This window comes from Lissotriton helveticus, chromosome 8 (genome assembly GCF_964261635.1).
Source record: "Lissotriton helveticus chromosome 8, aLisHel1.1, whole genome shotgun sequence".
Lineage (NCBI taxonomy): Eukaryota > Metazoa > Chordata > Amphibia > Caudata > Salamandridae > Lissotriton > Lissotriton helveticus.
In genome coordinates this window covers 1,719,001,454-1,719,014,246 of record NC_136069.1, presented here as the reverse complement: position 1 = coordinate 1,719,014,246, position 12,793 = coordinate 1,719,001,454, and the positions used below count along the sequence as shown (strand labels likewise).

At 50.2% G+C, this 12,793-nt stretch overlaps 1 protein-coding gene across 1 annotated transcript in view; it reads right to left on the bottom strand.

Moving 5' to 3' along the window:
• LOC144773658 (NACHT, LRR and PYD domains-containing protein 12-like) overlaps window positions 1-12,793 on the bottom strand; it is a 946,473-nt gene that overhangs the window by 250,910 nt on the left and 682,770 nt on the right. The gene's annotated exons all lie outside the window — the stretch shown is intronic.

The window sequence follows — 12,793 nt, the reverse complement described above, 5'->3', positions numbered from 1 at the left end:
CAACAGCTCGACTGTCTAAGCACAACCTAAACCTTAGCAGCACTGCTGTCTAAGCACACCATCAACATCAGAAGCTCTACTATGTAAGCATAACATGAACCTCTGCCGCTCTGCTGTCTAAGCACAACATGAACCTCAGCAGCTCTGCAGTCTAAACACATCATGAACCTCAGCAGCTCTGCTGTCTAAGCACCACATGTACCTCAGCAACACTGCTGTCTAAGCACATCATAAACCTCAGCAGCACTGCTGTCTAAGCAAACCATGCATCTCAGCTGCTCTGCTGTCTAAGCATACCATGAACCTCAGCAGCACTGCTATCTGAGCACACCATGAACCTCTGCAGCACTGCTGTCTAAGCACACCATGAACCTCAGCAACACTGCTGTCTAAGCACACCATGAACCTCAGCAACCCTGCTGTCTAAGCACACCATGATCCTCAGAAGCTCAACTATCTGAGCACACAGTGAACTACAGCAGCGGTGCAGTCTAAACGCACTGTGAACTTCAGAAGTGGTGCTGTCTAAGCACACTGTGAACCTTAGTAGCTCTTCTGTCTAAGCACACTGTGAACCTCAGCAGCTCTGCTGTCTAAGCACACCATGAACCTCAGCAACTCTGCTGTCTAAGCACACTGTGAACCTCAGCAGCTCTGATGTCTAAGCACACCATGAACCTCAGCAACTCTGCTGTCTAAGTACACTGTGAACCTCAGCAGCGCTGCCGTCTAAGCACACCATCAACCTCAGCAGCTCTGCAGTCTAAGCACACCATCAACCTCAGCAGCACTGCTTTCTGAGCACACCATGAACCTCAGCACCTCTGTCTAAGCACACCATGAACCTCAACAGCTCTGCAGTCTAAGCACAACATGAATCTCAACAGCTCTGCTGTGTAAGCACACCATGAATCTCAGCAGCTTTGCTGTCTAAGCACACTGTGAACCTCAGCAGCTCTGCAGTAAAGTACAACATGAACCTCAGCAGCTCTGCTGTCTAAGCACACCGTGAACTTCAGCAGCTGTGCTGTCTAAGCACACCAAGAACCTCAGCAGCTCTGCAGTCTAAGCACATCGTGAACCTCAGCAACGCTTCTGTCTAAGCACACCGTGAACCTCAGAAGCGCTGCTGTCTAAGCACACCATGAACCTCAGCAGCTCTGCTCTCTAAGCACACCATCAACATCAGCAGAACGGCTGTCTGAGCGCACCATGAACCTCAGCGGCTCTACAGTCAAAGCACACCATGAATCTCAGCTGCACTGCTGTCTAAGCACACTGTGAATCTCAGTAGCACTGCTGTCTAAGCACACCATGAACATCAGCAGCTCCGCTGTCTAAGCACACTGTGAACCTCAACAGACCAATGTAAGCAAACCATGAACCTCAGCACCTCTATCGAAGCACACCGTGAACCTCAGCAACTCTGCAGTCTAAGCACACCGTGAATCTCAACAGCTCTGCTGTGTAAGCACACCATGAACCTCAGAAGCTCTGCTGTCTAAGCACACCATCTCAGATAGTCAGATAGTTAAACTCTCCTCAGGCGGAAGCCGGGAGAAGGACTGCACGAACGCTTTTTAAAACTTTGTAAACTTTGAGTGTCACAATATTTTCTGTATTTTAAAACCTACCTGTCCTTATTTCTTGCACTCTGCTCAGGGCTCCATCTCACTTCTGCTAAACCCGCGCAGCGGATTATAGCGCTGCTAAGGGACAATCTACAACCCTATTGCCGCCATTACTGAGCCGAGCACATAGGCCACGCCCCTTTGAGAGGCCACGTCCCCCGCCGCCACCTTCTCTCCCGTATAAAAAATGTGCATCTTCCGGTCGCGCAGCGGGCGCGCCGTTTGCGCGCCTAAGGCAAGCCCGTCTGCGCCCGTCCGCGGCCGACCGGTCCGATCATTACGCCAGGTTATCACCTACAGCTCCCACTCTCTCTGCCAACTAAAGCAGGAAGCAGGGCCCCCTGCCTACATGCATGGGATCCTTCCACAAAACACCCCGCCTGTAACCAATGCGGATTTCATTTCTTACTTTACCCTAAAACTAAAACCACACAATACTCCATGCTCCTGCTTAATTGCAGATCACTCCCCAAGCACTCCATGGAAATCTCTCTACTTATATAGGAAACAAACTCAGATATCCTCTTTATCACAGAGACGTGGTTGCAAGAACACTCGGAACCTGATCTGGTACAAACCCTTCCACCTGGATACCAAATACTCCGCCTTGACCGCAAAACGGGAATTGGCGGTGGGCTAGTGGTGATCTATAGAACTGGATACAAAGTCGCCAGCACCCCCATTCATCTTCCAGATAGTGAATGTCTTCCCTTCACTATAAAACTCAGTCCCACACCTATTTCCGGTATGCTAATAAACCGCCCGCCAGGAACGCAAGGATAGTTTCTTTCTAACCTTGCTCCAACAGCTGCAAACCTTGCACTTAGCTCCGCTAATTTTACAATTCTGGGCGATTTCAACATCCATTTGGACGTCCCGAACGACCCAAACGCTAGAGAACTATTCTCCAGCCTAGGCGCCCTCGAATTACAGCAACTTGTTCCTGGGCCCACTCACTTAAAGGGTAACCTTCTGGACCCCATATTCAGTAATTGTCCTAAACCTCCATGCTGGAAACCCTTCCCCCCTCCCCTGGACTGATCACTTCCTCATTCCTTTCACTTGGACCCTCCCCAACCACCCCCTCCTAAACTCCTGACTGCTCAACAGTCACGCAACTGGTCCAAAATTCCCCAGCCAGAATGGCGGGACAACCTACAGCTCACCAAACCCGTCAATACTCCTAATCCCATTCAGGGCAATGAGAACTATAACAAATGGATTACCAGCTCCTTAGATCTGGTACTTCCACTAAAACGTACTCACCCTAAGCGGGGTAACCCGACAGCTCCATGGTATACAACTGATCTCCGGGAGGCCAAACGCGCCTGTAAACGAACCGAGAGGAAATGGAGTCTCGACTATCTATCAGCAGACAAAATAGCCTATAGAACAGCTATTAAAAGCTTTAAATCTAACATCAAACTAGCTCAGGCCAAATACTACGAAGAAAAGATCGACAAGGCAGCTTCAAAACCCAAGGAGATCTACCGGATAGCTAAATCCCTTCTGCAACTTCCAGAGGCCCCAAAAAACCACAACAATACCCAGGCCCACTGTGAGGAGCTAGCGGAGTTCTTCTACCATAAAATAGAAGTCATTAACTCCTCTTTTCCTCGCACCACCACTTCACCTAGTGGTATTGCCGACATAGGCTCTACGATAGTTCCACCTAACTCTCTTAATAGTATCCCGCTGCTAGATCTCACCAATCTAGAAAGTATCATGCGACAGGTTAAATCCGGATCACCCACTGATCCGGCACCCCTGCGGGCTCTCACCCCAATCACCAGTCAGATCTCACCCACCATCCAGGATCTGCTTAACTCTTCCCTCCAGACCGACATCGTCCCGCCTCCATGGAAAAAAGCAATGGCCAAGGCACTACTAAAGAAACCCAGCCTCGACCAAAACAATCCTTCCAATTACCGACCCATTTCCCTTTTACCCTGGCTTAGCAAACTTCTTGAGAGGCATGCCAACTCTGTCCTGACACACTTCCTGGAATCCAACAACATACTTGACTCCACCCAGACGGGTTTTAGGCCCCGTCATGGAACCGAGACGGCCTTGATAGCAGTGACGGAGGAGGCAAGAAGGATCTTGGACGGTGGCGGGCAGCGGCCATCGTCCTACTCGACCTTAGTGCCGCCTTCGACACTGTAAATCATAACACTCTACTCCACCGCCTCGGCAGGATAGGAATCTCAGGAACTGCACTCACCTGGTTGAGATCCTTTCTCACAGACAGATCCTTCCAAGTGTTTGAGAAGGACTCCACCTCCTCCAGTAAACCCCTCCAATGCGGAGTGCCTCAGGGCTCCTCCCTGAGCCCCACTCTTTTTAATGTCTACCTCAGCCCCCTGGCTGATGTTGTCCGCCCCCTTTGGGGTGAAAATAGTCACCTACGCGGACGACACACAGCTGGTGGTAACGCTAGATCCACCTCTCAACTCCTACCACAGCTTACATAAATGCTTGGAGGCAGTTGCCACCTGGATGTCGGGCTCCTGTTTGAAATTAAACGGGGAGAAAACAGAGGTTATGCTCCTGGGAAATAACATCAGCAAATCCATTGATCCCATCTGGCCACTCTGCTTAGGTAGCCCCCCGCAACCCAAAGAACAAATCAAGAGTCTTGACATCTGGCTGGACCGAACTCTTACATTTAACTACTAAGCAACCAAGCTTGCTGCCACATGTTTTGGGCTTCTAAGACTACTCCGCAAAATCCTCCCCCTTCTTCCGTTTCACTCAAGACGGATTATGGTCCAGGGACTTATCCTATCCCGTCTTGACTGCGGAAACGCCCTATATCTTGGGGCCCCACAGTCCACACTCAACAGACTTCAAATCATTCAAAACAGCGCGGCGAGAACTCTCCTCGATATCCCTCGCCGAGCCTCAGTCAAAGCCCGACTGAAGGATCTCCGCTGGCTCCCTGTGAAAGCTAGGATCGAATTTAAGAGCATGTGTATTGCCCACTGTTCCTATTGGGGAACAAGCCCTTCCATTAACTGCACCCTGGTAAATGCCTATCTCCCTAATCGCCCCCTTAGATCTGCAACCTCCCACTGTAACGTAGTGCCACGAATTAGAAGAGCCAGATGTGGAGGTCGATCGCTCTCCTACAACCTAGCCAAAATCTGGCACTCTCTTCCCCCCCAATCAGATCAGAGCCCAATCTATTCACCTTCCGAAAGCTTCTTAAAACTTGGCTTTTTAATAAAACATCTGTTTAATATTTCTTTCAGAATCACTCAATCTAGCGTATCCTGCTCTCCTATATCCTCTGCAGCACTGGGACGCCTCTGGGTAGCCATCGCGCTCTATAAATTCTCTTTCCATTCCATTCCATTCCACCATCAATCTCAGCAGCACTGCTCTCTGAGCACACCATGAACCTCAACACCTCTGTCTAAGCACAACGTGAATCTCAGTAGCTCTGCAGTCTAAGCACACCGTGAACCTCAGCAGCGATGCTGTCAAATCACACGCCAACCTAAGCAGCTCTGCTGTCTAAACACACCGTGAACCTCAGCAGCAGTGCTGTCTAAGCACACCATGAACCTCAGCAGCTCTGCTGTCTAAGCACACCGTGAACCTCAGTAGCGCTGCTGTCTAAGCACACCTTGAACCTTAGAAGCGCTGCTATCTGAGCACACCATGAACCTCAGCAGCTCTGCAGTATAAGCACAACTCGAACCTCAGAAGCTCTGCGGTCTAAGCACACCATTAACTTCAGCAGCTCTGCAGTGTAAGCACACCATGAATCTCAGCAGCTCTCCTGTCTAAGCACACCGTGAACCTCAGCAGCTCTGCTGTGTAAAACCTCCGTGAGCCTCAGCAGCTCTACTATGTAGGCACACCATGAACCTCAGAAGCAGTGCTATCTAACCACACCGTGAACCTCAGCAGCTCTGCAGTCTAAGCACACTGTGATACTCAGCAGCATTACTGTCTAAGCACAACATAAACCTCAGCAGTACTGCTGTCTAAGCACACCGTGAATCTCAGAAGCGGTGCTGTCTAAGCACACTTTGAACCTCAGCAGCTCTGCTGTCTAAGCACACTGTGAACCTCAGCAGCGCTGCTGTCTAAGCACACCATCAACCTCAGCTGCTCTGCAGTCTAAGCACACCATCAACCTCAGCAGTACTGCTCTCTGAGCACACCATGAACCTCAGCACCTCTGTCTAGGCACACCGTGAACCTCAGCAGCTCTGAAGTATAAGCACACCGTGAACCTGAGCAACTCTGCAGTCTAAGCACAACATCAATCTCAGCAGCTCTGCTGTCTAAGCACACTGTGAACCTCAGCAGCTCTACTGTCTAAGCACACTGTGAATCTCAGAAGTGGTGCTGTCTAAGCACACTGTGAACCTCAGCAGCGATGCTGTCAAATCACACGCCAACCTAAGCAGCTCTGCTGTCTAAGCACACCGTGAACCTCAGAAGCAGTGCTGTCTAAGCACACCATGAACCTCAGCAGCTCTGCTGTCTAAGCACACCGTGAACCTCAGTAGCACTACTGTCTAAGCACACTTTGAACCTCAGAAGCGCTGCTGTCTAAGCACAATGTGAACATCAGCAGCTCTGCTGTCTAAGCACACCGTGAACCTCAGCAGCAGTGCGGTAAGCACACCATGAACCTCAGCAGCCTTATGTAAGCACATCATGAACCTCAGCAGCTCTGCTGTCTAAGCACACCATGAACCTCAGAAGCACTGCTGTCTAAGCACACTTTGAACCTCAGAAGCGCTGCTGTCTAAGCACAATGTGAACATCAGCAGCTCTGATGTCTAAGCACACCATGAACCTCAGCAGCCTTATGTAAGCACACCATAAACCTCAGCAGCTCTGCTGTCTAAGCACGCCTTGAACCTCAGAAGCGCTGCTATCTGAGAACACCATGATCCTCAGTAGCTCTGCAGTATAAGAACAACACAAACCTCAGCAGCACTGCTTTCTGAGCACACCATGAACCTCAGCACCTCTGTCTGAGCACACCGTGAACCTCAACAGCTCTGCAGTATAAGCACATAGTGTACCTGAGTAACTCTGCAGTCTAAGCACAACATGAATCTCAACAGCTCTGCTGAGTAAGCACACCATGAATCTCAGCAGCTTTGCTGTCTAAGCACACTGTGAACCTCAGCAGCTCTGCAGTAAAGTACAACATGAACCTCAGCAGCTCTGCTCTCTAAGCACACCGTGAACTTCAGCAGCTCTGCTGTCTAAGCACACCAAGAACCTCAGCAGCTCTGCAGTCTAAGCACATCGTGAACCTCAGCAACGCTTCTGTCTAAGCACACTGTGAACCTCAGAAGCTCTGCTGTCTAAGCACACTGTGAACCTCAGAAGCTCTGCTGTCTAAGCACACCATGAACCTCAGCAGCTCTGCTCTCTAAGCACACCATCAACATCAGCAGAACTGCTGTCTGAGCGCACCATGAACCTCAGCGGATCTACAGTCTAAGCACACCATGAATCTCAGCTGCACTGCTGTCTAAGCACACTGTGAACCTCAGTAGCACTGCTGTCTAAGCACACCGTGAACCTCAACAGACCAATGTAAGCACACCATGAACCTCAGCACCTCTATCTAAGCACACCGTGAACCTCAGCAGCTCTGCAGTATAAGCACAAAGTGAACCTGAGCAACTCTGCAGTCTAAGCACACCGTGAATCTTTGCAGCTCTGCTGTCTAAGCACATCATGAACCTCAGCAGCACTGCTGTCTAACCACACCATGAATCTTTGCAGCTCTGCTGTCTAAGCACACCGTGAACCTCAGTAGCGCTGTTGTCTAAGCACAACTCGAACCTCAGCAGCTCTGCTGTCTAAGCACACCGTGAACCTCAGCAGCTCTGCTGTGTAAAACCTCCGTGAGCCTCAGCAGCTCTACTATGTAGGCACAACGTGAACCTCAGAAGCAGTTCTATCTAAGCACACCGTGAACCTCAGCAGCTCTGCAGTCTAAGCACACTGTTTTACTCAGCAGCATTACTATCTAAGCACAACATAAACCTCAGCAGCACTGATGTCCAAGCACACCGTGAACTTCAGCAGCTCTTCTGTTTGAATACACTGTGAACCTAATCAGCTCTACTGTCTAAGCACATAGGGAACCTCAGAAGCGGTGCTGTCTAAGCACACTGTGAACCTCAGCAGCTCTGCAGTCTAAGCACACCATCAACCTCAGCAGCACTGCTCTGAGCACACCATGAACCTCAGCACCTCTGTCTAAGCACACCGTGAACCTCAGCAGCTCTGCAGTATAAGCACACAGTGAACCTCAGCAACTCTGCAGTCTAAGCACAACAAGAATCTCAGCAGCTCTGCTGTCTAAGCACACTGTGAACTTCAGCAGCTATGCTGTCTAAGCACACCATGAACCTCAGCAGCGATGCTGTCTAAGCACAACATGAACTTCAGCAGCTCTGCAGTCTAAGCACAACATGAACTTCAGCAGCTCTGCTGTCTAACCACACCATGAATCTCTGCAGCTCTGCTGTCAAAGCACACCGTGAACCTCAGCAGCGGTGCTGTCTAAGCAAACCATGAACCTCAGCAGCACTGTGAACCTCAGCAGCTCTGCAGTCTAAGCACACTGTGAACCCCAGCAGTGCTGCTGTCTAAGCACACAGTGACCCCTCAGAAGCTCTGCTGTCTAAGCACACCATGAACCTCAGCAGCTCTGCTCTCTAATCACACCATCAACCTCAGCAGCTCTGCATCTATGCACACCATCAACCTCAGCAGAACTGCGGTCTAAGCCCACCATTTACCTCAGCAACTCTATAGTCTATGCACACCATGTACATCAGTTGTACTGCTGTCTAAGCACACTGTGAACCTCAGCAGACCAATGTAAGCAAACCATGAACCTCAGCACCTCTGTCTAAGCACACCGTGAACCTCACCAGCTCTGCAGTATAAGCACAAAGTGAACCTGAGCAACTCTGCAGTCTAAGCACACCGTGAATCTTTGCAGCTCTGCTGTCTAAGCACATCATGAACCTCAGCAGCACTGCTGTCTAACCACACCATGAATCTTTGCAGCTCTGCTGTCTAAGCACACCGTGAACCTCAGTAGCGCTGTTGTCTAAGCACAACTCGAACCTCAGCAGCTCTGCTGTCTAAGCACACCGTGAACCTCAGCAGCTCTGCTGTGTAAAACCTCCGTGAGCCTCAGCAGCTCTACTATGTAGGCACAACGTGAACCTCAGAAGCAGTTCTATCTAAGCACACCGTGAACCTCAGCAGCTCTGCAGTCTAAGCACACTGTTTTACTCAGCAGCATTACTATCTAAGCACAACATAAACCTCAGCAGCACTGATGTCCAAGCACACCGTGAACTTCAGCAGCTCTTCTGTTTGAATACACTGTGAACCTAATCAGCTCTACTGTCTAAGCACATAGGGAACCTCAGAAGCGGTGCTGTCTAAGCACACTGTGAACCTCAGCAGCTCTGCAGTCTAAGCACACCATCAACCTCAGCAGCACTGCTCTGAGCACACCATGAACCTCAGCACCTCTGTCTAAGCACACCGTGAACCTCAGCAGCTCTGCAGTATAAGCACACAGTGAACCTCAGCAACTCTGCAGTCTAAGCACAACAAGAATCTCAGCAGCTCTGCTGTCTAAGCACACTGTGAACTTCAGCAGCTATGCTGTCTAAGCACACCATGAACCTCAGCAGCGATGCTGTCTAAGCACAACATGAACTTCAGCAGCTCTGCAGTCTAAGCACAACATGAACTTCAGCAGCTCTGCTGTCTAACCACACCATGAATCTCTGCAGCTCTGCTGTCAAAGCACACCGTGAACCTCAGCAGCGGTGCTGTCTAAGCAAACCATGAACCTCAGCAGCACTGTGAACCTCAGCAGCTCTGCAGTCTAAGCACACTGTGAACCCCAGCAGTGCTGCTGTCTAAGCACACAGTGACCCCTCAGAAGCTCTGCTGTCTAAGCACACCATGAACCTCAGCAGCTCTGCTCTCTAATCACACCATCAACCTCAGCAGCTCTGCATCTATGCACACCATCAACCTCAGCAGAACTGCGGTCTAAGCCCACCATTTACCTCAGCAACTCTATAGTCTATGCACACCATGTACATCAGTTGTACTGCTGTCTAAGCACACTGTGAACCTCAGCAGACCAATGTAAGCAAACCATGAACCTCAGCACCTCTGTCTAAGCACACCGTGAACCTCACCAGCTCTGCAGTATAAGCACACAGTGAACCTGAGCAGCTCTGCTGTATAAGCACACCATGAGTCTCAACAACTCTGCTGTCTAAACCACACCGTGAACCTCAGAAGCGCTGCTATCTGAGAACACCATGAACCTCAGTAGCTCTGCTGTCTAAGCCCACTGTGAACTTCAGCAGATCTGCAGTCTAAGCACAACACGAACCTCAGCAGCTCTGCTGTCTGAGCACACTGTGAACTTCATCAGTTCTGCACTCTAAGCACACCATGAACCTCAGCAGCTCTGCTGTCAAAGCACACCGTGAACCTCAGCAGCTCTGCTGTGTAAAACCTCCGTGAGCCTCAGCAGCTCTACTATGTAGGCACACCGTGAACCTCAGAAGCAGTGCTATCTAAGCACACGTGAACCTCAGCAGCTCTGCAGTCTAAGCACACTGTGATACTCAGCAGCATTACTGTCTAAGCACAACATAAACCTCAGCAGCACTGCTGTCTAAGCACACCCTGAACCTCAGCAGCTCTACTATGTAAGCACTCTGTGAACCTCAGCAGCTCTTCTGTTTGAATACACTGTGAACCTCAGCAGCTCTACTGTCTAAGCACACCGTGAACCTCAGAAGCGGTGCTGTCTAAGCACACCATGAACCTCAGCAGCTCTGCTGTCTAAGCACAACATGAATCTCAGCCGCTCTGCTGTCTAGGCACACCGTGAACCTCAGCAGCGATGCTGTCTAAGGACACTGTGAACCTCAGCAGCTCTGCTGTCTAAGCACACTGTGAACCTCAGCAGTACTGCTGTCTAAGCACGCCATCAACCTCAGCAGCTCTGCAGTATAAGCACAACTCGAACCTCAGCAGCTCTGCTGTCTAAGCACACAATTAACTTCAGCAGCTCTGCAGTCTAAGCACACCATGAACCTCAGCAGCTCTCCTGTCTAAGCACACCGTGAACCTCAGCAGCTCTGCTGTGTAAAACCTCCGTGAGCCTCAGCAGCTCTACTATGTAGGAACACCGTGAACCTCAGAAGCAGTGCTATCTAAGCACACCGTGAAACTCAGAAGCTCTGCAGTCTAAGCACACTGTGATACTCAGCAGCATTACTGTCTAAGCACAACATAAACCTCAGCAGCACTGCTGTCTAAGCACGCCATGAACCTCAGCAGGTCTACTATATGAACCTCAGCAGCTCTTCTGTTTGAATACACTGTGAACCTCAGCAGCTCTACTGTCTAGGCAGACCATGAGCCTCAGTAGCGATGCTGTCAAATCACACGTCAACCTAAGCAGCTCTGCTCTCTAAACACACCGTGAACCTCAGCAGCTCTGCTCTCTAAGCACAATGTGAACCTCAGCAGCGCTGCTATCTAAGCACACCATCAACCTCAGCAGCTCTGCAGTCTAAGCACACCATCAATCTCAGCAGCACTGCTCTCTGAGCACACCATGAACCTCAACACCTCTGTCTAAGCACAACGTGAATCTCAGCAGCTCTGCAGTCTAAGCACACCATGAGCCTCAGCAGCGATGCTGTCAAATCACACGTCAACCTAAGCAGCTCTGCTGTCTAAACACACCGTGAACCTCAGTAGCGCTGCTGTCTAAGCACACCTTGAACCTTAGAAGCGCTGCTATCTGAGCACACCATGAACCTCAGCAGCTCTGCAGTATAAGCACAACTCGAACATCAGCAGCTCTGCGGTCTAAGCACACTGTGATACTCAGCAGCATTACTGTCTAAGCACAACATAAACCTCAGCAGTACTGCTGTCTAAGCACACCGTGAACCTCAGCAGCTCTACTGTCTAAGCACACCGTGAATCTCAGAAGCGGTGCTGTCTAAGCACACTGTATACCTCAGCAGCGCTGCTGTCTAAGCACACCATCAATCTCAGCAGCACTGCTCTCTGAGCACACCATGAACCTCAACACCTCTGTCTAAGCACACTGTGAACCTCAGCAGCTCTGCAGTCTAAGCACACCGTGAACCTCAGTAGCACTGCTGTCTAAGCACACTTTGAACCTCAGAAGCGCTGCTGTCTAAGCACAATGAGAACATCAGCAGCTCTGCTGTCTAAGCACACCGTGAACCTCAGCAGCAGTGCGGTAAGCAAACCATGAACCTCAGCAGCCTTATGTAAGCACACCATGAACCTCAGCAGCTCTGCTGTCTAAGCACACTTTGAACCTCAGAAGCGCTGCTGTCTAAGCACAATGTGAACATCAGCAGCTCTGATGTCTAAGCACACCATGAACCTCAGCAGCCTTATGTAAGCACAACATAAACCTCAGCAGCTCTGCTGTCTAGGCACGCCGTGAACCTCAGAAGCGCTCCTATCTGAGAATACCATGAACCTCAGTAGCTCTGCAGTATAAGAACAACATGAACCTCAGCAGCTCTGCTGTCTAAGCACACTGTGAACTTCAGCAGTTCTGCAGTCTAAGCACACCATGAACCTCAGCACCTCTGCTGTCAAAGCACACCGTGATCCTCAGCAGCTCTGCTGTGTAAAACCTCTGTGAGCCTCAGCAGCTCTACTATGTAGGCACACCGTGAATCTCAGAAGCAGTGCTATCTAAGCACACATGAACCTCAGCAGCTCTGTAGTCTAAGCACACTGTGATACTCAGCAGCATTACTGTCTAAGCACAACATAAACCTCAGCAGCACTGCTGTCTAAGCACACCGTGAACCTCAACAGCTCTTCTGTTTGAATACACTGTGAACCTCAGCAGCTCTACTGTCTAAGCACACGGTGAACCTCAGAAGCGGTGCTGTCTAAGCACACCATGAACCTCAGCAGCTCTGCTGTCTAAGCACAGCATGAATCTCAGCAGCTCTGCTGTGTAATCACACTGTGAACCTCAGCAGCTCTACTGTCTAAGCACACTGTGAACCTCCGCAGCTCTGCAGTATAAGCACAACATGAACCTCAGCAGCTCT